The sequence below is a fragment of the Lytechinus variegatus genome, chromosome 13 (genome assembly GCF_018143015.1).
Source record: "Lytechinus variegatus isolate NC3 chromosome 13, Lvar_3.0, whole genome shotgun sequence".
NCBI lineage: Eukaryota > Metazoa > Echinodermata > Echinoidea > Temnopleuroida > Toxopneustidae > Lytechinus > Lytechinus variegatus.
Window position 1 is genome coordinate 16,975,441 of NC_054752.1, and position 26,704 is coordinate 17,002,144.

The 26,704-nt window shown below is 38.2% G+C and overlaps 2 pseudogenes; one reads left to right on the forward strand and one right to left on the reverse strand.

The window, feature by feature from the left end:
* Positions 1–8,800: 8,800 nt before the first annotated feature.
* LOC121426933 lies at positions 8,801–13,354 on the reverse strand (annotated as a pseudogene).
* Positions 13,355–24,293: 10,939 nt separating this feature from the next.
* LOC121426115 overlaps positions 24,294–26,704 on the forward strand; it is a 55,104-nt pseudogene continuing 52,693 nt past the window's right edge.

Genomic DNA, 26,704 nt, shown 5'->3' on the forward strand with positions numbered 1-26,704 from the left:
TAGGCCCGCTTCTGCATTGTTCAGTGCAATATCAGTTGGTATACATCGCACAGTTTGTCGAATAATTTTAAAATGAACATTCAATAAATTTCCACACATTTTTCACATTCCGAAAATTTAAGATTAGATTGTTGGAATAGATTTGATTGTGATGATACACGTCACAATTGCGGCCACTGCGACATACGACCAGTCGAATCACCTTTCAAATCATATTTCAAGAAATAGTGCAACATTGCTGGAAATAACACTGGTGGTATTGGCACTTGTACGACTGTCGTGTGTGTGCAATATTTTGAAGTGTGCGTATATGTGATTTTGGGGTTTGGTGCGTGTTAGAAGAAACATATTAAGTTTACTTTCACATTTTGATATGACAAAGCAAGAAAGGGCGGATGAGGACAGAGGAGGAGAAATGGGGGGGGGGGCACCATTCATCATTCCCAAAACCTCATAGAAAAATTACTTTTTGTATACTCATAGTTCTGGAGTTCGATGACTTTGTTTACTGGCATTTCTCAGAATAATTTTCGGAATATTTTCATTCCCGGCAGACGTTGCACAGTTTTAATCCGTCGGGATATAAGAAGATGAAAGAAAATCGTCCCAGTGGTTACCGTTTATGCAGAAAATTAAAATCAATGGCTTCGCAATTTGCCAAATAGGAATTTTTATGGAGAAGGGCTCTTGGAAAAAGTCGTCGACAGGCAATTTCATAGTCATGATAATGGTGTTTTTCAACGAATGAACCCGAATCAAAGTAGGTCCAAGCTCGTATCATTTATGCGATAATCACAGGTAACATAAAGTATGATAAGGACTACAGATGAATGTGACCAAGGCAGCATCTTTCATTTTACAATAATAATGTAGTTACTATGTGACGCCCTAAACAAATTCATAAAATTAGTATAGGTTCTTATAATTTTCTCATCACGTTTTTGCTTTGTTCACGTAACTTTTTTTTAAGTAGGCCATAATCGTTGATTGTACATTTTTTAAAGACAATCTTGACGTCGTGACGATCTTCAATGAAACACAAAAGCCACATCATGTGCAGTTCTGACAAAGTTGATAGTGGCAAATGGATGTGATAATGAAGTTGATAAATAAAACCCCCTTTCTTGTCGCACCATGTACCAATGAATGAATCGAAGATAAAATTCAGTACGAGTGAACAGCGCCTCAATAAAAAGCTATAACCTCTTTGATGTTTTCAATACTGCTGGGAAATGAAGATTTGTCATGGCTGTTGAAATATGGGGCAAGGGTCAGATCTAAAAATACTGTCTATTTTTACAACTGGGTTTGAATATGGTGCTGCAACGGTGGGAATAAAATAGAGAGAGAAAACTATACAATGGCCGTGAGAAATTGTCGAGGAAGGGGGCCGGGATGGATTTAAAAAAGGATTTACTTATGCATTCATTGAATTATGTTTACATCCATTCCTTACTCCATCCATCTACTTAATTATGCATCTATAATCTTACTAATATATTCATTTTTCCATTTCAGATCGAGAAAAATGTAATGTAGTAGTGAGTAGTAGTAGTAGTAGTGGTAGTGGTAGTACAGTAGTATTATAGTAGAAGTAGCAGTAGTAGGGGGAGAGGTATAAGTTGGGGGTAGTAGAAGTAGAAGTAGTAGTAGTAGCATGCATCAGCAGCAACAATTGAATAAGTAGTGTATTAATACATAAGATAATGCGTTTCGCTGTATCATAAGATTTATTAAGGACCTAGGGGTTTACATATAGGTCGGTCGGAAGTACTCCCGAGAGTGTATCGGGAGTGCACAAATCACACGACGTCGTACAGAGGTCTTACGATTTGATTTTCTGAACCTTAAGGGAGATCATGGAGTGGCTTTGCGATCTTCTTACGGTTTCCGTAAACCTCCGCAAAAGACTCGACCAAATCGGCCGATCAGTAAACCGTATTTGCATGTTATGTGGCAACATCCACGCGACGATGTTGCACTGCCATCTACGATGTTAGTCCGCTTGCCACCCAATTAGTGCTTGTAGTGCTTAGTTGAATTTCTTTCTTTCTGGACATGCAGGAAGACAACAAAAGGGGGAATCCATATACGGCGAGAAGAATATGTTTTTGAAGGGGCGAGCAGCAGGGTGTTTATTTAATATAAATTGTTTCCATAAATTTCTCGCTGAAATATCTGACATCCCTCAGACTATGCATGGTGATAGCGATGTGTATAAAAGGCATGTATAGAATGCGATTGTGATAAGTTCACATGGCTCAGTTCACAACGAACATGGCTTTAAGATGTTTGAAATTCTGCCATTATAATAATCTCACGACTTCACTTTTCTTCCTTACAATATCTGATAAGGTTTTAATTCTTATTCGATAAGCAATAGAGACACATGAAAATCTACCTAACACGGCGCATTGGACGAAGAGAAGTTGACACCCTTTTCCATACAAAAAATTTAATATTCTGAGAGATTTGGACATACCATTCATACCAATCATGCCAATAGTATCATTATTTCACTTTTTTTTCTTTTCTGTCTTTTCCTCTTTTTTTTCTCTGAAGTGAGATTTTTTTTTTTGGGGGGGGGAGAGGGGGGGGGGGGGGGTTCAAGGGGACCATGCCCCCAATCTTTCCACCAATGCTCTCTGCGCTTTCCCCCTCCACTTGTTCAGTATACTATGTTTCGCTTGCAATGCTGCCCTCTTTTAAACAACGTTTTATCACTTCATTTCAACCTATTGTATCAGGCTACTATTTCACTATATTCAAGAACCCTTCTTCAATGTAAGTTCCAAGCTCCCACCCTCTCCAGTAAATTGATACACTCGCAATCAAGACACTATATAGATCGAAATAGATACGTACACCGTCGGTATGTCAGAAGTCCATCTTCCCCGACATGTCGAAGTCTCGACAAAAATCTATTTCGAGCAGAAAATTATTCTATTTTTACCGGCAGCCCTATCAAAGATTGATGAGGTTAAAATCCAACTAGCTTACCTGGAGACGGAGCGAGATGCTGCTCCGAAATTGCCCCGGGACGCGTGGGATGGGAATCCTGTGGTTTTCCGCTCCGAAGCTAATACTAGAGACGGCGGAACGAATTAATCACGTCGTCTGTATCGCCTCCAGGCTTACCGAATGTGTCGTTTGAAACCCTGAGGCCGTACGACAGATTTTCTCAGCAACTTTCCTCGTCTTTGGCAGTTCTGTTTCCACCCCTTCTCAACGCGGGCGATAATGGGAAGATTGGTTTGGTATTCAACAGTCTTTGAATGAATGTAGTCAGAGAAGACAATAGAACAAGAGAACAGTCGAGTAACTTTCTTGAAAGACACAAAGCAAGGGCTTTATCTTTGCAGTGCTAAAGATGCGAGTGGCGATTGAAAGCAGAAGCAGACGATGGTCCACAACCACCGGTAAACACTACCCTGGATGCGATAACTTTTGTCATGACATGCGTAGCGCGCTCTAGCGGCAAAACCATTTTAGTTTACTACCCATACAACCTCCAGCGTCCTGCATCACCCGTCAACTTTGATAAATATCCATCGTTAAAAGTCTTTGTCCGAAAATTGCACTGATGTGTCCGAAAATCAAATTGTATTTTCACTGTACGCACAGCTCACGTGAGAAGCTTCTCTTATAGGTCAAATAAAATGTTGTTTTATTTATATAGATATCCAAATGGAGTATATTTGTTTCAAAATTGTCTTTTTGAAGTAATGTGTCTTATGAATCTTTTATTTCACAAATAGTTAAATAAAAATGTACATATGCTACATAATCCCCTCAAAAAAAGTTCTGCAACTCAAGTTTGAGTGCTAATAAATTTCTTAGTGTGTCATCATCATATGTAAAAGTGGTATCATTAGAAAGTATGATTATTCTTCTTTACGATCATGTGTAATTTGTAATGCTAGTGTTATCATGAAATACACAGACATGATAAATATGCAACAACGTATAAAATGAAATTATCATGTATTGTAAATGAAAACGGTGAAAAAAATTAATTCAAATCGAATCGAATTTTCACAGGAATGTAAGGTAGGCCTATATTTTATTCTAATTTTCCTTGTTATTTTTATATGTATTATTTTTTTTCACAAACATTGGTTTTATGACAATTTTTTTCATGAAAAATCAACAATTCCAGGTACAACAAAATTAGTCTTACATGAGTTAGTTTCCCAATATCAATCATCAACCATGGACCGATTATTTTTCTTGTCAAATTATCTCTTTATTTTCAAAAGCACCCCCCTGCATATCTCCAGAAGTTATTTTGTCAATTACCTACACGGGTCAATACCGGCTGCCATAGGGTTAAGATGGATAGAAGTCCTACATTACCTCTAAATGCCAATACCCCCCCCCCCTTCTCGAGACAAACCAATAACATGGATAATGATAGTAGTTCGTCGTCCTTTTAACCGAGTCGCATAGTATACATTTACATTTTGATGGGGCGGACGTTCTTCATGCACTCTTTTTTTATTCGGCTGGAAATGGCCATATTCAACCCAACTCCGATGCGATCTTTAAAAGGGTCCCATTTGTGTCGCTATTCAATAAAAACCGCCGGCGTTATCGCGCTTCAACGCGGAGAACACCGAAACCTCAAGAGCGAAACTGATCCACCGTCCGTATACTCAGAAGATGCGTTACTTGGCGGGTAAAACATGTTAAAAGGTTGGAGGCTTTTAGTTTTCTTGGAAATGTCCCTTTGGTGGCATCTATCTCGCTTTTTACATCGCTAGATATGGAGTAATCATTAGGGGAAAAATAATTTTCAAAGCTTGATTTTGGGCACTTAACTCCTTTTTATGAGGAAGGGTACACGCTTCTGAAACTTCTTTCTGCTCGCGTTACCATGGTTACTGCTTCGGTCACACACTTGCTTACCTTTTTAATAATATAAGTTATCACGGTTCCTAATGTGAACAATTTGCATACAATAACATGGCGTTTCGAATGAGATATTGATGTACGGATGTTGAGAATAAAGAGAACTGTTAAAAAGTTATGTAGTAATACATGCACATGTAAAAGTGCATACGTTCCGATTGCGCTTAAGGTGGTGTCACACCTTGGCGTTTTAGACAGCGTATGCCCGACGTATCAAAATTTCTCTAAAACGTCGGCATACGCTGAACTTTGATATTTTTTTTTCAACTCTGGGCGTATACTTAGCGTATTCATAACGAGTTGGACGTATACATAACGTATTAGTAACTTATATCGAACGCTTCGTTAACTTATAAGTAACGTATTCCAACGAATGCTTAGCGTTTTGCTGGCGTACACAACTTACGCGCGGCAGCGTATCGCTGACGAACACGTGTCGTAGCATATAAAAAGGCTGCCGCTCGACTATTCAAATCATAACCGCACGATACATCACCGTATCAACACCACCGCCATGCCGAAGAAAACTCCTGTGAACCCCACCTTTATATACCAATTCCTATAAACTTGTCAATACGCCATTATACGGTAGCTGTAAGTTATAAACACGTTCAGTAAGTTTTGTGGTCGTCCGGAGCACGTCTTCATACGTCAATATACGTTAGAGTTAAGTTACACATACGTTCAAAGCACGTTACTCATAGGTTAGAAGTTTTAGGGTACGCTGGACATTATCTCGACGTACATCGACTTATGAGTAACTTACGAGTAACGTGTGTCAACGTGTATCAACGATCGCGTAACTTGCCTCCAACTTATGGTCCGCGTATGCGGGACGTATGAGCCATACGCTGGCATACGTCGAAAAATTTTGTGCTTGCACAAAATTTTTCGACGACCTCGCCGTATGACAACGTATACCAGCGTGTTTTAGCGTACTCTTAACGTATGCAAAACTTACCCGTAACGTATTCGACGTACGCCAGCGTATTCGCCAAATTCCTCATACGTCGGGCATACGCTGTCTAAAACGCCAAGGTGTGACAGCGCCTTTAGTCGAGGTTCGATCTACATGTACATGTAGTTTAACTCAAACTGCTAAGTCCAGAGTTAAGGTAATATATTCAACGTTACCATTATGATAAGAATCAGATGAGTGATTACTATCCCTGACAAAAACTTTAATATTCGTCACAATGTCCTAGTCTTTTTGTCATTTATAGTTTCTGAAATCTCCAACGTACTACTTGTACTCGAATCCCAACAGGGTGTTTGCTCTATGAAACATGTTTAAACTGTATCCTACCACCCATCCCCACAGACCAACATATCGACGAATACTAGATGCACGCACACCCCCCCCCCCATGCGCAAAGGCAACGTCTTGATATTTCATATGAAACTCAATGATCAGCAATATCAATTTCTTAAAGTCCATCAACCTTCGTTGATTCAAATACCTTCCGAATAGCTTCTCCAATATCCGATAAGACCGGATATGCGTCATGACTGTGTCTCCTTTAAACACCAGTATATCCGATCACCATGGTTGTTTTACCACATCACACGCATCCAGCTGAATTTTATTAACTGTTATGCTTTATTGCGACTTATATAGTCCAGCTCCAGTAGGTCCAGTGCTCATTAAAGGCCCCCTCACACCTAACCGAATTGCCTGAAATATGCCTTGCGATGGCTGGCGAAACGCAGTTTTTTTTTAAATCGTCTTCAATGGTAACTGATAGTAAATCATATTTACCCTTCGTGTTTGGGTTCGTACACCTTCTGAACTAACAGCTGCGATTATTCAAATTCGCGCGGAATTTTTGAACATGTTTAAAATTTCCCAACGAATTGAAAAATCGTTGGTCATCTGTTTGAATTCGCATCTCTTATTTAGTCTGCGGTATTCTTCGTTTGTCGTTCGTGTGTTATTGTCGCGCATAGTCCCTCATCGCGCTTTTGCCTAAGTGGACCGATCTCGAAAGAACCCTTAACGAAGCAACACGATGACACAAACATACAAGAACGCCCGATCTATTCCCTCGTCTTCGTTTCTAATCGCAAGCCATATCAAACCATTGCTCACTGTTCGTTCGTCTTATTGGGTAATATCAACACTTCGCTCGACTCTGGCTACAATTTACTCAAAGAGGTGAACCGAAAAATCGATATCCTTCGCATGTCATATTTATCATTCGCTTACCGTTCGTTGATAAAATTTGACAATAGTCACTGATTGCATGATTTGACGGAATTTTTTTTGAATTCGTTGAATTCGCGTGCATTTCGTGCATTTTTCCCATTCGTCACCCTTCGTCTGCCTACATTCGGTCAGGTGTGAGGGGGCCTTAAAGCAATTTTCATTTGATTGCTTGAAGTCAATCCACTGGAAGCAAACTTAATTTTAATAACGAAAGCATTTGACAATTTAATCTTATTTAAATCAATTTTATTGTTTTTAAGTCGAACATTATGAGACATAATGGTCTGAAGAAGAGGGTCCTTGAGGCACACATTCCTGGTAAACGTAGTAGAGGAAGACCAAGATGTAAATGGGACAAAACAGCGAGGGAGGCATTTGGTACCATGGAGAAAGCAACTAGAATGACTCAAAACAGACGGTTGTTCCACGCGCCATTAAGCTACGCTCTGATTAAAGTATGCTGTGACGACGACGAAGTCGAACATGAATGAATATTTTATTTTGATCGCTTGGTTTGTTAGTAACAGGTCAATTGTAAATTCATTAATCTTATGTTAATCTTATTTAAATCAATTTTATTGTTTTTAGTCGAACATTATGAGACATAATGGTCTGAAGAAGAGGGTCCTTGAGGCACACATTCCTGGTAAACGTAGTAGAGGAAGACCAAGATGTAAATGGGACAAAACAGCGAGGGAGGCATTTGGTACCATGGAGAAAGCAACTAGAATGTCTCAAAACAGACGGTTGTACCACGCTGCCAAAAGGGAAGCTTCGCTCTGATTAAAGTATGCTGTGACGACGACGAATTCGAACATGAATGAATATTTCATTTTGATCGCTTGGTTTGTAAGGAACAAGTCAATTGTAAATTTATACATTAAAAGACATTGTTGTTAAATCAGTTTCTTAAATTTTCCAAATAAACTTCAGTAATCTGACATCCATAGACTTAGTAGGGGAACGACCAGACTATAGTAGGAAATGGACTCATAATCATCGAGAAAAAAAAGACAGGTCATTTTGATCATGATCATGGATATACTGTACATGACATGGTTAGATACAGGTGGTCTCGGACTTGATAATGACCAAGTACAGGTAAAAATGGAAAAAAGGGATCATCATAATGATGTCTTTATTGGAAGTTAATATCACTAACTAGATATGGATCAACTGGTGTTTGAAATGTAATTACGGCAAGGTTGAATGAAAAAATTCGAAAAAGAAAGAAATATTGTGATTAGACCAAGTGGTTTTTTTTTACACCTGCGAGTCTCATTACACATGTGACAGACGGACGCCTACGTAAAATATCCTTGAAAGGCCAGATGAAAATGCGTTTAGATTGAAACCCATCTGTTGGCCCATATTCGATTAGAACAAGAAAAGTACACTGTTAGAAAATTTATCCTTAAACTAAAAGAAGTTCCTGCAGCAGAGTCTCGAGAACACCTGTAATCTTACCAGATTGCGTAATCTTACAGGAAATTGGTATTTGGTGTGTGTAATCTTACAAATTTCCTTAAATAAAACACTCTTTTCCCCTTTTTCTAACAGACTTGTTCTGTTAAATTGCAGAAAAATTCCTGTTTCATGAATTTAAAGAATGATTCTGGTATTGCTTTCTGCAAAATCTTCTTTTATTTTTCTGTAAAATCAGTTTTTTTTAACAGTGTACATATCAATAATTCACAGCTTTGCTGGGCTTACCAAACCTGTTTTCTGATTGCCTGTTTTTGTTTTTACTTCATTTTCAAATCGGTCACACTTGACACAGCATTCGGATCATTTACATCTATCGAGCCGTCAATATCTAAATGCAGGTTCATCGGTGATGACATTGGCAAAAGTCATGTTTGTAGTATAATCTAATATTGAATTTCATCTATAAAAAGATTTTATAATTCAGCACAAGCTGCAATACGAACTCGAAATATAACGCTATTATTCTTATCAAAATCATTCATACAAAATTCATGAGATAGCATTCAATTAATTAAGTTTAAAAGGCCACCTGCAAAGTCTGTGCTATCATGTTGAACATGATGAAAGGGCAACGTTACGATGTGGTTACAGCCACGTACTATGTTCAAGTTTCTCGACGTGAAAATTGTTTATGAAGTCGCATTTATCCGCGCACAGGCAGTCCACGATGGCAACTACAACGAGTCCACTAATAAAAAAAGGTTGATGTCCTGCTCCTTGATTTCCAATGATCTCAATCGATCGATGAATCCCTCCACGTAGAAAGTAGCACATGAACGTAATAACTATATAAATACTTCAAAAACCTTACAGAGGGTTAATTTGTGTGAACTGTTGTCTAACATCCGAAAGCTTCATCTGATGATAATGTTCAGGTGCCACTTAATGCAGGAAAAGCTTTGCCTTACCATGTTTTTGAAACAGGCCTAACTACCACCTCAACGAACTTCAAAGAGTGTCTGAAGCCAGCGAAGTCGCATCACGAAACGCCGGTTGTGTGATTGGCCACATGTTATATAATTCCATGCAGGACACGCACCTCTTTACGGAACCGGTCTAACTTTCATCTCTGAGAATTTCAAAGAGTTCCTGAAGCCAGCGAACTCGTACCACGTAATCCCAGTGGCAAAATCGTCATCGTCAGGTCCGAGGTATATCCCGTTGAGGTTGCAGTAGAGACAGCCGTTGTACCACCAGCCGCCTTCGGAGTAGAGTTCGGCACAGTTCTTCTTGGCAAGATCGTTGTCCCGATCGGTCGTCGTAAAAGGCATGTGATTGTGGTAGCTCAACGAATCGCCTGAAGAGGGAAGAAGTGGTATAAAAGAATTGAAGCTAGAGCATGTTTTATGATTCGCAAAATATTTCGAGGTAAAACTTGACATTTTTTTCCAAAGTAATTGCCAGACTGCCATTATTCTAATAAAAGTATTGGATCTAATTATAGACAACCTTCAATCCTTCAATTCAGAATTTTCTTGCAGGGCCCTCCCTAATGTCAATCAAATTAAAATGTGTGGTAATCTCTAGCGTACATAAGTGGACGGGGAGGGGGCAGAGTCGCCCCCCCCCCCCTCCCACACGCAGACTTTTCTTTTGAATTTAGTTGTCAAAAAGAGTCTCCCTGAAAGTGATTTTTCATGTACACAACTGCTGGTAACTTTCGGTTTAAAACAAAATTATTTCACTAAATACCTGCGGAGCCGTTCGCCTTGAATGAGCCAACAAGCAGCCGATAGTTACTTCTGTAATCACTGATCACAAAACTCTCATACTCCGCTGTAGCCTTTGTCCCGTTAAAGTCTTGGAGATCGATCCGGAGTTCGTAGTCGTCCTGTGATGTCAGTCGACTCATTTTGTCTAGTCCCATCCAGAACTCTTTAAGGAGATTACCGAATCCTCTTCGGTATGCACCCCACAGGCGAGCAAAACTGGTCTCACCGTTCAATCGACGCTGGATGACCTATATAAGGAAAGTATGACAAAGAGGATTTAAAACTAAATCAATAAAATAAGCAGAACTTTCGAGACAACTTCTTTAGGACCTGTAGGATTTCTTATCCCATTTCACAAGGTGATATTAGATTTTCGTTGAGAAATTTCTTCGACATCCCGGATTGGGGACAGTGTTTCCCTTTGAATTAATTCTGCGTTGCGCATTGTCCCCTGGTGATATTATCTGGGCAACTTGTCTTATTTGTTTTATTTTTGTATTATATACATTCCCTCTTCTGAATATGAGCGTTCTGAACATTCAAATATCTAACCAGTTGAGTTTTGAAACAAGTGGACAAAGAGAGAGAAAGATCTTACCGTCCAACCTCCCCCAGCAGTAGCCATGTCACAGAACACCTGGAAAGGCTGTCCGCATCCGTCTGGCAGTATGGTATAGACCCCAGAGACGTTACCCACTTGTTGCTGCACTTCAAGACAATCTCGCGGGATCACATCAGGTGGTTCCATGATAACTAGCTGGACCCCTTCCAGGATTGACGGGGGGTGTCTCGATACCCGGCTCGTCATCGCCATGCTCGTCCTCCTCGCCTGTTGAAGCGAGGACGACATCTTCGATGGATGATGAGGACGACGATGGAGTTAACGGTTCATCGTCTGATGATGATGATGACGACACAGTTTCTGTGTTCATGGTGTTGGGTGACGTAGGCGCTTCTGATTAATAGTAATAAATAAATTAATTTCATTGTTTAGATTGAATAGGGATAACGCCGGGGGGGGGGGCACTTCCATGGACGAGTGGAAAAAACGTTCAGAGGACCCCCTTTTCAAGATAGGGCAAGTTGTAACGTAGGGGTGTCAGACACACTACAATAATGAATAATAAACTACGTGTTTACGGTACAATTTGCGAGGGAAGAGTAAAATACTTTATAAAGGATGTACCTTTTTGCCCCAACACAGAACACTACGTGTGTAGGGTCCGATTTGAGCGAGGTGTGTTGGGTGGTACTAAACCCAATGCAAGTAAAGGTAAAGCCGACGTCCGTGACATAACGATTAAGATATCGTTGTACTTGTTTAGGGTGTCGATTCAGGGAATACTTGTCAAGGGTACCGCTTTGTGTGGCAATACTTGTTAAGGGTAGGGTTACACACGCCAATACTTAAGTTGTGCATTTTCAGAACATGGAAAATACTTGTTTAGGGTGCTTTTCGAAACCAAATGGTCAACTCGTCAATGGAAGTGCCCGGGGGGGGGGGGTTAACGTGTCAAAGTACGTTGGTCCGTAACGAGTAATAACGGAAATAAAGTTAGAGAAATGACGATTAACTGATTTACATGTAGACCTATACTTTAACACTATTCTATCATTCTAATTCAATATTCCTTATAATATTATGATAATTGTTTATTTTTCTTTTTTTGCACCAAATCCAACGTGCATACGTGTATTTAATGTATTTTTCTGTTTTTTTTCTCCCCTACTTGAAAGAGTATAGGGGACATTTCCTGCCCCTTCCAGGGCTGCACCATGCAGTAATCATGGTAGTTAGGTATGTTTTCACACCATGCTCACCATACGTATCAGCATGATTGGTCTCCCGCACACTCGAGAGTCCGTCGACGGCTAACTGAAGCTCGCCAACCGTCTTAACATGGAGATCGACAGCCAAAGCGGTGTCGATGCACACCCCTTTTGTCTCTTTCACCTCCTTGATGATCTTCTGCAGGGCGTCACACCCGCACTCGACGTCGGTGTTCGACATCATTGTCGTCGATGGCACCAAATCGATGCCGGACCTCGTCGGGTGGTTCAATCGTTGGTTGATGTTTAATTCTTCGATGCCATCCAGCATTGGTTCGGAATCTGATGACGAACTAAAACTTGCAGGCGATGACGATGTCGCCGAAATAAACAGAATTACGCTGATGAGGATGGGATAGAAGTTGTGATACATAACACCCATTGTCCAATTCCTAAGCGAACATGGTGAACGATCGCGTTGCGTCATTTTGTATAGACAGTTTGGCCTGATTAAAATGAAATTCTAGTAGAAAAGGCTCTTTAACTGATAGGTCATGTAGATTAGGTCTACATACACCATGTACACGAAAACGAAATCGTAAGGTGACCGTTAGTATTTGTTGGTAGTTGGTCCTGTGTCACGGTTGGTGTCTTCTATGAAGATGGTAAAAAATCCATATGATTATACGTTAGTAAAAACCCAATGTCCGGCGATGCAAAACTCAACTTGTGCGAATGAAATTACCTCCTAATCATGCATTGTGCCATTGTCGTCGACAATCTGCTAATCACGATCGTATCGGAATGTGCCCTTCACAAATGAGCATGATGAAGACCAATACTTGTATTGTAATTTTAGGTATTGAAAAAACTCGCGTGCAGTACTGACCAGAGTATCGCTGTGGACGTAGATCACAACATATTGAGCGTCGATAAAGGTAACACATCCACCTCTGCATTTCAGGTACAATTGATGTGTGGTGCTTTACACATTATCATCAGGTGCAATAAACGACCAGACGTTTACCTGGCCCCATGGCCATACTGCCTCACTTTGTTTACCACGCGGAAGTCAAGATATATACCATGAGAAGGCGCACCTCCGCACCAACATGACGAAAAGTCGATCCGAAATGGCAGTAAAGAGCCTACCTGGTGGGAGGTTTGAGTTACCTCATCTGCCACTATACCTTTCTGGTTCAATTGATTCTCTCGTTGATGTTTCCGTCTGCGGTATCGAAAAGGTTTATTTCTCTGAAGATTTGTGGAGCAGATGCACCACAGACAGTGAAAGTGGGATTTTCCGGAAGAGAATTATAGTCTGAAAATATTTCCGGTTCTCTACGGTGTCTGCCAGAGAACATGGAAGATTGCCCTTTTTTTGGTCCGATTTAATTGATTGTAATTTTCCGATATCATCACACCCCCCATGATCCTTCACTACTCTGACTACAGAATTGATCGTTCTATCACCAAACCTTGATATATTTAATTCGTTCCACAATCCCTGCAAAGTGCTTCAGTCTCCTTTGACATAGGAATAGCGAATTGTGAGAATTACATCGATATCTCTGGAATAGTTAAACGAAGTTGGTTTGAAACAGTTTAACGGAAAAAAAATCTCCAAAGTTTATTTTCAACGTGCATCGATGAAGGTGGATTGTAAAAGTTTGATAGCCACAATAGCGGGAAACCCTATGACAGACTGCACATCCGGCATTGGTTACCATGACGAGGGCATATATTACCAGTTAATCATGAGAGTTTTCAAATTAAAAAGTGTAAGAATTACGAAGGGAGGAAAATTGTTATTGTTCGAAGATGTTATTATTACCCCCCCCCCCTATAAAGATCGAGCCAGCTACTTATGAAGAAAATATGGCGCATTGTTTCGTGCTTCTGTTTATTATTATTATTATTATTATATCATTATCATCATTATTATTATAAAATGTTGACAAATTATGTAAACAAAGAACCGTTGGACAATATTTCTATACGACAACGAGTATGCATATATTATACACCTAATACTAAATTGGCAAAAAATATATATCATTGGAGTGACTAGGCGTAAAAGTGAAAGGGGCAAAAATGACAGCGGCAAAATAGACGGAGGCAAAATTAACAGAGGCGTTTCATATGGCTCCATTGGAGTGGCCCTCTTTAGAAGAACTTATTTTTCCACAGGGTTCATGTAAAGAATAGATAGATGAACATAACAATTTTTACAAAATTTGAAACGTCAACAGGAATATTAGAGGTAAATATAATTATATGAGTGGTGTGTGTGTGTGTAAGGGTGTGTGTGTCTGCTGTATTAACAGAGTTGAGCCGAGGGACCCAACTAGTTGATCAATGGTTATGCTTATCAATAGTGCATAGCGCCAGCTATAGTTTCAGTGAACCATGCCGTTCGTACTTTCTTTCTATATAATATATACTTCCTTAGTTGTGACTTTGTGCTGACTTTATATGTTATCATAAAGCGATAAAGCTAAATATCCCAATCCCCCTCTTACCGGCCCTGCCAGAAAAAAGGGTGCAGTTTAAAGATTGGCATAATGACAATTTTACAATAATAATAATGAAAAATAATGATATTAATAATAATGATAATGAATAATAATATTTAGCTTTTACATAGCGCTTGATACAGAACAGTTTCTTAGCGCTTTACAATTTAAACAGAACGTAAATAAAACAAATACAACATCATGACTTTGAATAGAAACAAAGTATGAATTATAAGTGTACAACCTTAAGAGGTAATTAAATTTTAACCATATAATAACAAATCAATAAATGAAATAGCCAGATAATAATGGATAACTGGTAATTATTAGTGTAAAACATTAAAAGGTAATGAAATATGAAGCATAATAACAACAAATCAAAATCAAGAAAACGGATAACTGGTTATTGCAACAGCTTACTTGTTTTGTTGATTAAAAAGGTGTGTTTTGATTGGAATACATCGGCAGTAGGAGAGTTTTAATGCGGGCAGGGAGATTATTCCAGACAGCAGTGGCGCACACCGAGAAAGCAGAGATCACCTAGAGGGCTGGGTGCAAGTTGCAGTTTTGATGATGAGCGGAAAGACAATGCAAATATATAATACGAATAACTCTATCATTGTGGAAAAAAAGCTTGTTCATGAAGAGAAATATCTTACATCACACTCATGCCAGCGGAAGTATCTCCAAACCGCCTGATTCGAAGTTGACCAGTCTGCAGCTGGTATGATGGGTGTGACTGGCTGCAAAATTGAGTTCGAAAAACGTGGACCAAATTAACCCCCATTTCTTGCATATCTCAATTTTGGTTGGGAACGTTTTACTTGTACTAAATGAAGCTTTTCATCGAGAATAATCATGAGGTGCTGGGGTCGGTTGAGAATATTTTCAGTTAATACAAACCAAACTACGTAATGGAATTCCGAGAGAAAATAGAAATTTGATATTTTTCCTTCTTCTTGTTCATGGTTATTATTGTTTCTGATTCAGGCTTAACTTTCGGATCACAGGATTTGATATTAAAAATATATAGTTATAAATGATGGCACAGTCACAACGACGAAACAGAACACAAATCAATTAAAGTATTAACAATTACATACTATCGGCGAGTTTGAGATCGGATACGTCAATTTGACTGTCGTATAACGCGATAGACCCGCTACAGCGTTTTTGTCTTGTTTTCGAAATAAAATGAATGTTTGACCGGTGTCAGGTTTCAGGAAGTAAATTCCCTTTTTATTTCCTTGTTTGCTGAAGGTAATCTACCTGTGAAACTACCCACCTCAAGTACTTTGATATTCAGTTACCTACAGACATCACCTCATTTCATATTTCATTTTTTTTCTCAATAGAATAGGGTTTAATTTTTACTTCCTCAATCATTTACATTGTACAAGTTCCAACGGCACCCCCGTCTCATATAAGGTATTCAATACAACTCTCTCTTTACCCCCCTCTCTCTCTTACCCATTAATACACACAGTCACACTCCTGCACCATTTTCATATATCAATTTGCGTGTGTGTGTTTATATCTTTTTGTTTGTGTCTTAATTTTTTATTTTTTTTATTTGTATGTTCTCATTTACATCGTCACTGTACATTGAACCCCCCCCCCCCAAAAAAAAACCCCACAAAAACCCAGCATGATATACCTCAAAATTCAACATAAAAAATTTGACAACATTATATAAGTATAGCAAGAAAGAATTTTAGATACATGTTCAATAATAAGCAAACATGGTGTCTAATTTGACTTTTCAATCTTCTTCTTGCAATTTTTCCCCCAAAATATACTTTATTTTATATTGTTTGCTCTCCATTTTATTTCTTTTAAGAATGTTTCAAATATTTATTTGAAATTTGATTTTTTAATCGTATTCTATGTCACAGTTTTCTTTTTTCAAAATGAACTTAACAAGAGATGGAAAACCCATACCTTAATCTCAAATATGTTAACAAAGTTCGAAAGATATTATCGCTCAATAAAACAGTTTCTTGTTAAATAATTTTTAACATTCTTACATTCTGCAAATTTAAAAAAAAAATTCTGGTCACTCAAAATGCTTAATGGAAATTCCATCTTGCTTGTTTACAGAAGGATATTATTTTATAGCTTAGGTCACTGAAAACCTTGTTAAGTTGTCAAAAGTCAGCCATTTTCTCGAAGCCGATTGATCGAAAGTCCTGATTTTTGGTGTTACTTTAATCTGACACCTGCCTTTGTCGCACCAGAGCTTCAATTGTTGTGGGTCTTGTATGAATTGCCTGGTCTATAATCGTATTTGAAACGACTAAAGAAACAAGAATTTCTTTTTTGTGTTCAAATCGCCCCTTGAAGGTCTTCTAACCTCTTGCAGCCTGCTACGACCTATGGTTGACATTTCATGGAAAATTCACCTGTTTTTTTTACAACTCACAAACGGACTTTTGTATAATGAATTTGATAGTAGCATCAGGATTCATTTGTCAAATCCGCTTGACATTTGTTTTAAATCCAAACATGAGAATGCCGAAATATTAAAGTTTGAGAAAGTTAGAAACGTATGGGGTAGATCATTTGCTCATGCGTGCCACCATAAATGGAACAGACTTCCTCAGGACATAAAAAATCGAATCTATGTTCAGTCTTTCAACAATGTTCTCAAAACCTTTCTTTTTACTCCTTAATTTATTTATGAGCATTGAGCATGCTGCATTTTGGATTTGGCGCTGTGTAAGTCACATGTATTATGACTATTACTATTAATACTAAATCATGTATGCGTGCTTCACATGTATCAATTTGCATTTATCAATTCAATACAAGTATGGGCTGGATATGCCCTCTTCAGCTAAGGTGGATGGTCCTCTAATGCGGGTCCAATCTGCCGAGAGACTGGAAAAATACGACGAACGAGAGACATCATAAACAAAACCTCTCCCACTCGGTCATGAAATTATGTTTTAAAAAGTTTTACGATACCAATGGTAAGAAGAATGATAGAGTTGATAACCATTATTTTAAAGGGGGCAGGGGCGACTTGCATTTCGATTCCGCCAACTGGGGCTTGACTCTTCCTGGACATTCTACAGTGCAATGCTTTACGGGACTCAGGGGGCGGAATGCAGGATTTGCCAACATAATTGGGGAGGAGTTCTTTTTAAAAGGGACGACATGCAAAAAAAAAAAATGGGGCTCGTGTTCGCTTTGCGCACCCCTGGATCCGTTCATCGTGGAAACTCTGTGTCTTTTCATATTGCAAGTTACACCCATCAATGGCTGCGATTATCTTTTAATTTCTTTTTAAATAAAATATCCTACTCTGTTCATATTTTCTTGCGTGATTCAAGATTTCACTTGATATATACATTTACCCAAAGGACACGCATTATCTCAGCCTTCTCTTCGGGCATGTCAGGTTAATTCGGAGTGTGACGGACGATTTCTTGGCTTGCTCTGGACTCTTTCTGTTGTATTTCAAAATGAAACTTTCGGATGTCTCGTGTTTCTTTAAACATTAAATAATTGAATCGTAGGACATGGCCAAGACAGGGGCATTCCCTAACAGATCTCTCTCTTCGCCATGGGACCGTCTCCAAGCGTCCCCGTACATGCCATATGTATTTCCTTTGTATTTTCCTTATGGCTGTTATTGTAGACATATATGGTAGAGGGATGTGAAAGGCATTATTCTGGAAGACGGGTGAAATTCCATTCATGTAGTTGAATTCCAGAAAAAAGAACGCTTTCGATATGCCAGAGAAAGCTATTCCTTTATACAGTTGAGAAAATTCAAATCTTTATTTTTGCAAACGCATTAAAATGTCTGTAATTTATATCCTGAAATTCCGCCTAGAAATGCCTGAAATATATATTTTTAAAAATACAAAATTGATAGACTCACAAACATGATTTCCTGATTTACTGAAAAGGACTACCATGGAATTTTGTTTATTCGTTATGTTCATAGCTCAATTTGGACACTCATTTAAGTAGATAGTTTAGTGATAATCGCTCGTGTCAAGCATACGTTCTATTTGGGTGACGATCACATACGGTCTTATGATTTGTAAAAAGACTTGTCAACAGATCGTAGAGATACGAGAATTCAATTTCCCTGATACCTCTTTCCCACTCCCGTACGATCCGCTGCGATCGCCACGATTGATATTCCGTAACTGATCGCGAGAATTTTTAACCATTCATTTTTTTTTCTTTTTTTTGTTTTGTAGTGATCTTTATTATTCATTCAAAATAAATTTCGTACATACATAATCAAGAAAATATAGAACAGGATAATAATTGCAGCAGTGCAGTAGACAAATTAAATATCAGTGTAATAAACATAACAGGCAAATTGTTTCAGAACAGAGACATAATCCGAACTCATATAAAATATAACATTTTAACAAGTTATGTATACATGCAGCTAAAGCAAGTAATAAAACAAAGACGAAACTACGCGAATTAAAAGAATGAATATATATAAATATATAAATATATATATATATATATATATATAATATATATATATATATATATATATATATATGAGGTTCTCGTACATACATAATCAAGAAAATATAGAACAGGATAATAATTGCAGCAGTGCAGTAGACAAATTAAATATCAGTGTAATAAACATAACAGGCAAATTGTTTCAGAACAGAGACATAATCCGAACTCATATAAAATATAACATTTTAACAAGTTATGTATACATGCAGCTAAAGCAAGTAATAAAACAAAGACGAAACTACGCGAATTAAAAAAAAAAATATATATATATATAAATATATGTATATATATATAATATATATATATATATATGAGGTTCTCCCATCCCATGAGCCCCCCTTAGACCCCAAGCTAAACAAACTAACACACCAACAACAAACATGAGAAATAGTAGACAGGAATAAGAAAGAAAAAATAAATAAAAAAAAAAAAAAAAAATTGATCAATGCGATATGATACGAACCGATACGATCACTGCGATTTTTACCCGATTAAGATCACTTTCCAATCGTGGTGCGATTCGCTAAAGTGGGAACTTGCGATCGTTTGCGATCATTTGGTCAGAATGTATGTTGCACACAATCGCAACGGTTGTAAGCAGTCGTACCACCAATTGTGAAAGGGGCTTTAGGGAGTACATTAAATCGTAGGACGATCGTACACTCGGGGTCTGCGTCTCCCTATGAAGTTCATGAGACCGATGAGTTACGATTACTTTACCGGCATCGTAAGGTCATCGCATTTAGGCCGAATTCGGGCAAAATGCATTCACCCGATGACCAGAAAGATTATAAAACACTTCCTTTCTTCCTGGGTAGTTGTATTCGAAACAAAGCAAGTACATATATCGCTTTAATCAAGGACCTATATACGAATATTCATATCTAGCTATTCTGATACCCCCCCCCCCCCCCCCCTCTTCTTCCGATAAGGCAATTCGAGCGATTTGAAAATAATTCCTTCCAATTCACTCTAACTAAGAAGTTCCATGTGAATAGCAAAAACAGATTGTTGGAGCTCCAACATTATTTTTTTTTCAGTCGGCTTTGCCACATTTAACGAAACTTCTCGAATTAGTCATACCAGTACGACCCACTGCTAACCGACAGATGGGATGTCATTGACAATAACGTTACAGTCTTGATCGGCTTGAGGTTGGCTCCGTCGGTGGGACTATGGCATTGCCTGTAATGTGTTAAAGCGGTTGCTCCGGAAGCATAGAAAAGGAGTCGGAAACAACAATCATGACAATTGCAAGGAGCCCTGTTCCAACCATCATTATGGCATCCGGTGGTTCAGAATCTGTGGAGTGAAAGACACACGGAGAAAATACTGAAATAAGCTGCAATGCCTGTGTATGTTTTGAATTATTTCAACGTCCCTGTACTCTTATGTTAAATTATATATGCTATACAAAGGCATGACTTTAATAAGGCCTTCAGTGTGGACAGTGTCAGGGGCCGCGGAACCAGGGGGCTTTTGGTTGGGGGATTCATGCAGTCCCCATTTTCCATTAAAACTGCACAAAAGCGTAATACCGTCTGATTTTGATTGTTAGCATGGTTGCCACCTCCACTTTCGGCTCAGCCGCCACCCCCCCCCCCCCAAAAAAAAACCCGTTCCAAGGCCCGAGTGTGACGATTCTCGATAAATTTAAAATAAAACAGGATTACATTACGTAATGGGTATCAATAACGCTGGCAAATATGACTATTACCCCAAACTGGTGAAATAACTGTGCAGTGGAAAAGCACGGACCTCTTCAATATAAAGAGGATCATGGGTTCGAACGCGAATCATACTTAAAGGACAAGTCCACCCCAACAAAAACTTGATTTGAATAAAAGAGCAAAAATCAACAAGCATAACACTGAAAATTTCATCAAAATCGGATGTAAAATAAGAAAGTTATGGCATTTTAAATTTCGCTTCATTTCACAAAACAGTTATATGCACATCTTGGTCGGTATACAAATGAGGAACTGATGACATCACTCACTCACTATTTCTTTTTTATTTTATTATATGAAATATGAAATATTTTCTTTTCTCGTCATTGTCATGTGAAATGAAGTTTCATTCCTCCCTGAACACGTGGAATTCCATTATTTTAACATTTTGTGCTTCAGGCAAGGAGGTCCTAATCGTCAAATTCGTAAAAATTGAAATATTGTATAATTCAAACAATAAAAAACAAAAGAAATAGTGAGTGAGTGACATCATCGACTCTCTCATTTGGATGTAACTGGCTCGTTCATATAACTATTTTGTTTAAAATAAGCGAAACTTTGAAATGTCATAGCTTTCTTTAATATTTTACATCCGATTTTGATTAAATTTTCAGCATTGTGCCTGTCTGATTTTTCTTTATTGATTCAAATCAACATTTTTCTGAGGTGGACTTGACCTTTAAGTAACTCGAAAATGGGAAGTTCTGTAATTTTTCTGTGTAAGAATTGAACATGGTAAAACTATGCCAGAAAACAGTTTAGCTGCAATGGTTCTAACCCGATTATTTCGATATATATTCTGTATTCTCGTAACTGTTTTTCATCGTAACGTTCAAAAATGAAGGCAAACAGACAATGAGGAAGCAATGCTCGATTTTGCCGGATATCTGAAAACTTAAGATTGTTTAAGGAGATTCAAGGGGAAGTCGGTCTCCGGTATTGTTTTGTCATTCAGGAATCAAGAACATTTCTCTGTGTGTGCGTGTGTGCGTGAGGGTTAGTGTTAGTTAGTGAGTGTCAGTTTACAATTCTTCGAAAAAATACTAACTTTCTTCATTAACAGTATTGTACTACTGAAATGAATATAAGAGAACTGGGAAGACAAGTCTAAAAGTACATGTATGTTAAATGGTATTTCATATAATCATTACAATTTCAATTATATTGCAATGTTCATTGCTCGCCCCATTTGGGGATCAAAAATTCACCTAGTCCTATACGTTTGGTATCTCACAGCATTTTCTGAACGAAAAATGATCATGGGCACGACAAGAGGGACTACTCTAACCAAGCCGATGATGATTTTGCAAATAAAATCGTCCTGACCATCATGGTGGTGGTTTATTGTGTAAATGAAAAAGGTGATTTGAAATTACATTTCTAGGTAACCATATATTTATGGAGGCGTTAAGGATGTTTATAACATTCCGTTAAAAGGAATTACTTCTTCCCCCATAAAAACAGGATCATCCTGCATAGTTAATCTTAAGTAAGCTCCATCTTCCTCTACAATAAAAATGTATTAAGACCCCCCCCCCCTAAAAAAAAATTATAATTTTAACGGTTTGAAATTGGTTTCAGGATCTTTGTTAATCTTAAGCAGGATAGGGCACCGCAAACCAAATAGTTAGTTCCTTGTATTCATAGCAATGGGCATGCAATGTACTTGATATATCAAAACTAAACAAACATAAAACCATGTTAGACAAAACCATAAGATTAACCAGCAATACTTTCAGGGTTATTTCTCGTCGGAACTTAATTCATACAAACAATTTACATACAGGCCTACGTGAGAACATTTGAGGGGGGTTGGCAAAATAAGGTATTGATATGTGGCAAATTTAAGATGTATAAAAGGAAGCAAGCTAGCAGAAAAGTTTGACCCTTTTTTTAGAATTTATGCTCTCTTCACTTTCTAATCCCCAATGATATATTTTCCGGGTTTCTTCTGCCTGCTTTATGTCTTAAAATTAGGGTTCGAATACATTCAGCATTGCAGTAAACATGCCTTTCTGGTCCTACTGTGACCAACTATCAGGGTTCATTATCGCATGAATTATTCGGGTTTCTTCTCCAGTTCAATTCAAATACAATTCGTTATAAAATATTCCTTCGACTTCACGCTCAAAAAGTGGACGCTTCCGTTTGATATTATATTCCCTTTTTCTTTCCTTTGGGATGAACGCCTGATTTTCCGAATGATGGGGTGAGACAGTCTTAATCCCCAGACCCAGTCTTTCACTCAAATTTACCAGCCCCCCCCCCGCCACTTGGTTTGTGGCGAATGATTATTCAAATAAGGATATTGATAATTTTGTTGATTAAGTCAAACTCGCTTATGGTGAGTACAAGGTCAACTTGTCCTTGATTTGATCAGGCTAATAATCAATGACAGTGATTTATCAGAACATTTCAACATTTTTTTTGTATAGGTCTTTAAACATGTATAACATATTTCAATGTGCACAGCCATGCATACCAATCTTTTTTTTTTCGTTTTTTTCTTATTCTTATGAGGGGCCTTAAGTAAATGACGAAGGTTATTTATTATTCAAATGAATTATTTGCACTGCATAGAAATCAAATAAAAAGAAATAACATGTATTTATAAAATTCATTTCTCGTTTGTCATATTTTGAGGAACCCACAATATACAAGCTTAGCTTTTTAGTGGGATCCTCCATTCTCACAAATTATAAATCGCAAATCCTTTACACATGATTATTTTGTATGTAACTTTCTTATAACATGCCTTTCTCAAGTTGATTTTATGGCATTGGTATATTTTTTATGATGTTGACTTTTAATGATTGTATTCATTTGATTTATATTTTGTTGAAAATGAAATAAATGAAATGAAATGAAAATTTAACTCATGTGGAGTTTGAATGGTTCGGAGAGCTAGAGGTAAACTGACCCGCCTTGATGAAAATCATGTGATGCGTTATTAGAAATCTTAAGGTCTGAATAATAGACTAACCTAATCGTCGATAACCTGCTAATTATGTATAATACAATTATTGAAACTTCCCCTATATCAAATGTCCGAATGTAGCGTGTCTTCATGATTTAATCCTGGAGCTTAGGTCTTCCTCGTGTTTTCATCTTATTCGGCCCTGCGTTCAAATTTACTTCGAGTCAATAACGGTAAACGCTCAGAGGGACAGTACATTGTAGACGATATCCCTGAACGTGCACCGACTCATAAGAATTCGCAAGTCCTTTGTCATATCTGAGCAATATCGAGATTGGATTTATGCACCTCGACTGGATTTTGAGCCCGGGGCAATAGAGGAATCCCCGATGCTGTATTTGAGTCCTATATTCATTCATAATTATGCCGTAAAATTCATTTCTGCTGGTCGGACTCTCCAAATGAAAACGTCTTGTCTTCATCCTGATCATGTTCCAGCATTTATTACTGCTGGCCGTTCAGAGCATGAACTAGCTAGATAATGTACTGATAGGATCCTATAACGCTCAGTGTCTTATTTTGGGGGTCTTTGCTTTGCTTCATTCGCACTTGTTTTCCTCAATGAACCGACCTAGGGAAACAACCTTTGCCAATTTAAAAGCTATAGCCTACACCCCGCTTCGAAAGCTTGAGCTCATATCGACATTTTCATAATGAATTCCAATTCTATTGTCGACGTTCAATACCTGACCTTTTTCGTTTAGTTGTCAAAATTGGAGAAAAAAACTTGACAGTGGAATTTGTTGTTTCGTGCTTTTGCATGTCTGGAGGCATGATTGGTAAACAATTATTTGAGGCGCATTGTGTAGCTGCTCTTGACACGCAGTGTGAGCCCAATCTTCATGAATCAAATAGTGGAATAAGTGCCAAGTACTTCTTTTCGGCGTACAACATTATTGTAAGTTTGCGAACGTGCTGTTCAGTGGTTTCATATTAATTCGTCATGATCACTGACCCAACGAAACTTGCGAGCAGAGCTGCGGAGTGGGAGGTACTCGGTTCACGACCAGATTCTCTCGTTGGGGAGTAGTCAACCAAGGTTTTCAAAGTCCGTGGAAGTTCCAAATCAGGACTTCGCCTATCCACTAAAGGCTTTGGAATCATTGCAGATTCACTTATACTAAAAGGAAATATGAGTCGACTCCGTACCTGAATCCACTTAGCCGATGAAAGATAAAACTTTGTCTGCTCAAAACAAATCTTCTGCTGGTAGTGCTTAGAAGGTGTCCCGAGAAGCACATCGGGGTCAAGAGGACAGCTCCTAACGCGGAACAGTTTTCTCCAAGATCCTCAGAAGTCAGAACTTCTGGAATCAAAGGAGAGCCATGGCGGAGATATCCCCCTTTACTTTCTTTCTGTCACTTTGGTCAGTCTTGACCGCGGTCCAAGGTTTTAATATGGACTTAAATGCTCCAGTTGTACATTCTATCGACGATACCGAATCGCAGTTCGGCTTCTCGGTGGCTATGCATCGGCACAGCGGAGACAATATGTAAGTTAATATCACATTTTGATAGCGAAAAGGATAAATAAGTTCAATTCCATGGTCAGATTGAATGGTTGTCTTTCGTAAATGGCAAGCTTGTAGAAACTGGAATGTTGGCATGAAATAGCTGGGCGTCGATACGGCGGCCAGTGCATAATTAGTAACAGTTTCATTGAGTATTTATATTACTGTAGCCGTGCATTATCATCTTGGATCAGTTCGGAGAGAGAAAAAGACAGAGAAAGGGAGATGATTATATTTTTCATTTTTTTTAGTCCTGCTCCGAACTCGATGGGCTTCTCGGTGCATATCTATTTCAAAGGGTAAAAAAAAACGCATCTGGACAGCATGCATGTTACATATATTTTGGAATTGTGAAATGCATTTCCATGTATAGATGCAGCTAACCAAGACAATCTCAGCTGATTTGAATGAAATTCGGAATAGGGGAAGGGAGGGGGGGGGACCCTGGTCAGAGATACCTTCCCATGTGTTTGTTCATTTATTTAATAGTATAGAGCATATAGTATAAACGGCGGGGGTGTCAAATTCTGATAGACACTACTCATTTTAGTGTTTTATTCCTAATTATTGTTGATGGCAATTACTTGCTTTTTGGCAACACATCATCTCTTTGTCAATATCCACTGGCCGCGATTCCGTTTTCTAAAATTGATAGCCCTTCATATGTTTTGCTTGGCAACAATTGTTTTGAAAGAGATGGAAGACATTTGCACGCACAAACCATGACTGTGCATGAATAATGAAAACAACTCATAGAACAATTGATAATAAAACATCGAGTAAGAGTAATCATGTTTAACCCATTGGGTGCAGATCCGCTAATCCGAAAATATAATTTAAAAAAAAAAAAAAAGAAAACACGAGTCAAAAAGTTCCTATAGTAGAAACGAAAACCTTATAGGTCAAGAGAGCATTTCATGAAAGATAGTAGCCATTGATTTTCATTTATAAATAAGCTCTGCGCCAATCAGATGCAATGATTTTAGGAGCTTACCACAGAGTGGATATGAGAAAAACCTGTAAGCACTTGTTCATGTCGTGCTCCATGCATAGGCCTACATACCTGCTTCGCATGTCGAGTATTTTCCTTGTGTACAAATTCCAGAAACTTACGATGTTTATTTTTCTGTCAGGAATATACCGTATGTATACATGTAGGTATCAATACACATATTTAAATTGTAGGGAGCAAATACAACCAAAAAATAATCTAGATTTCAAAGGCGGTAATGAATAGAAAGAACCCACACATTTGTTTTTTGTTCTTCGTTTTTTAATAGCCTTCGTCACACAGTTGACAAATTGCAGTTGAGTGATCACTAAGTATAATGACTCCTAACTTACCTCTTTCCCTTTTTGTAGGCCTATAAGTCTTTCCCAT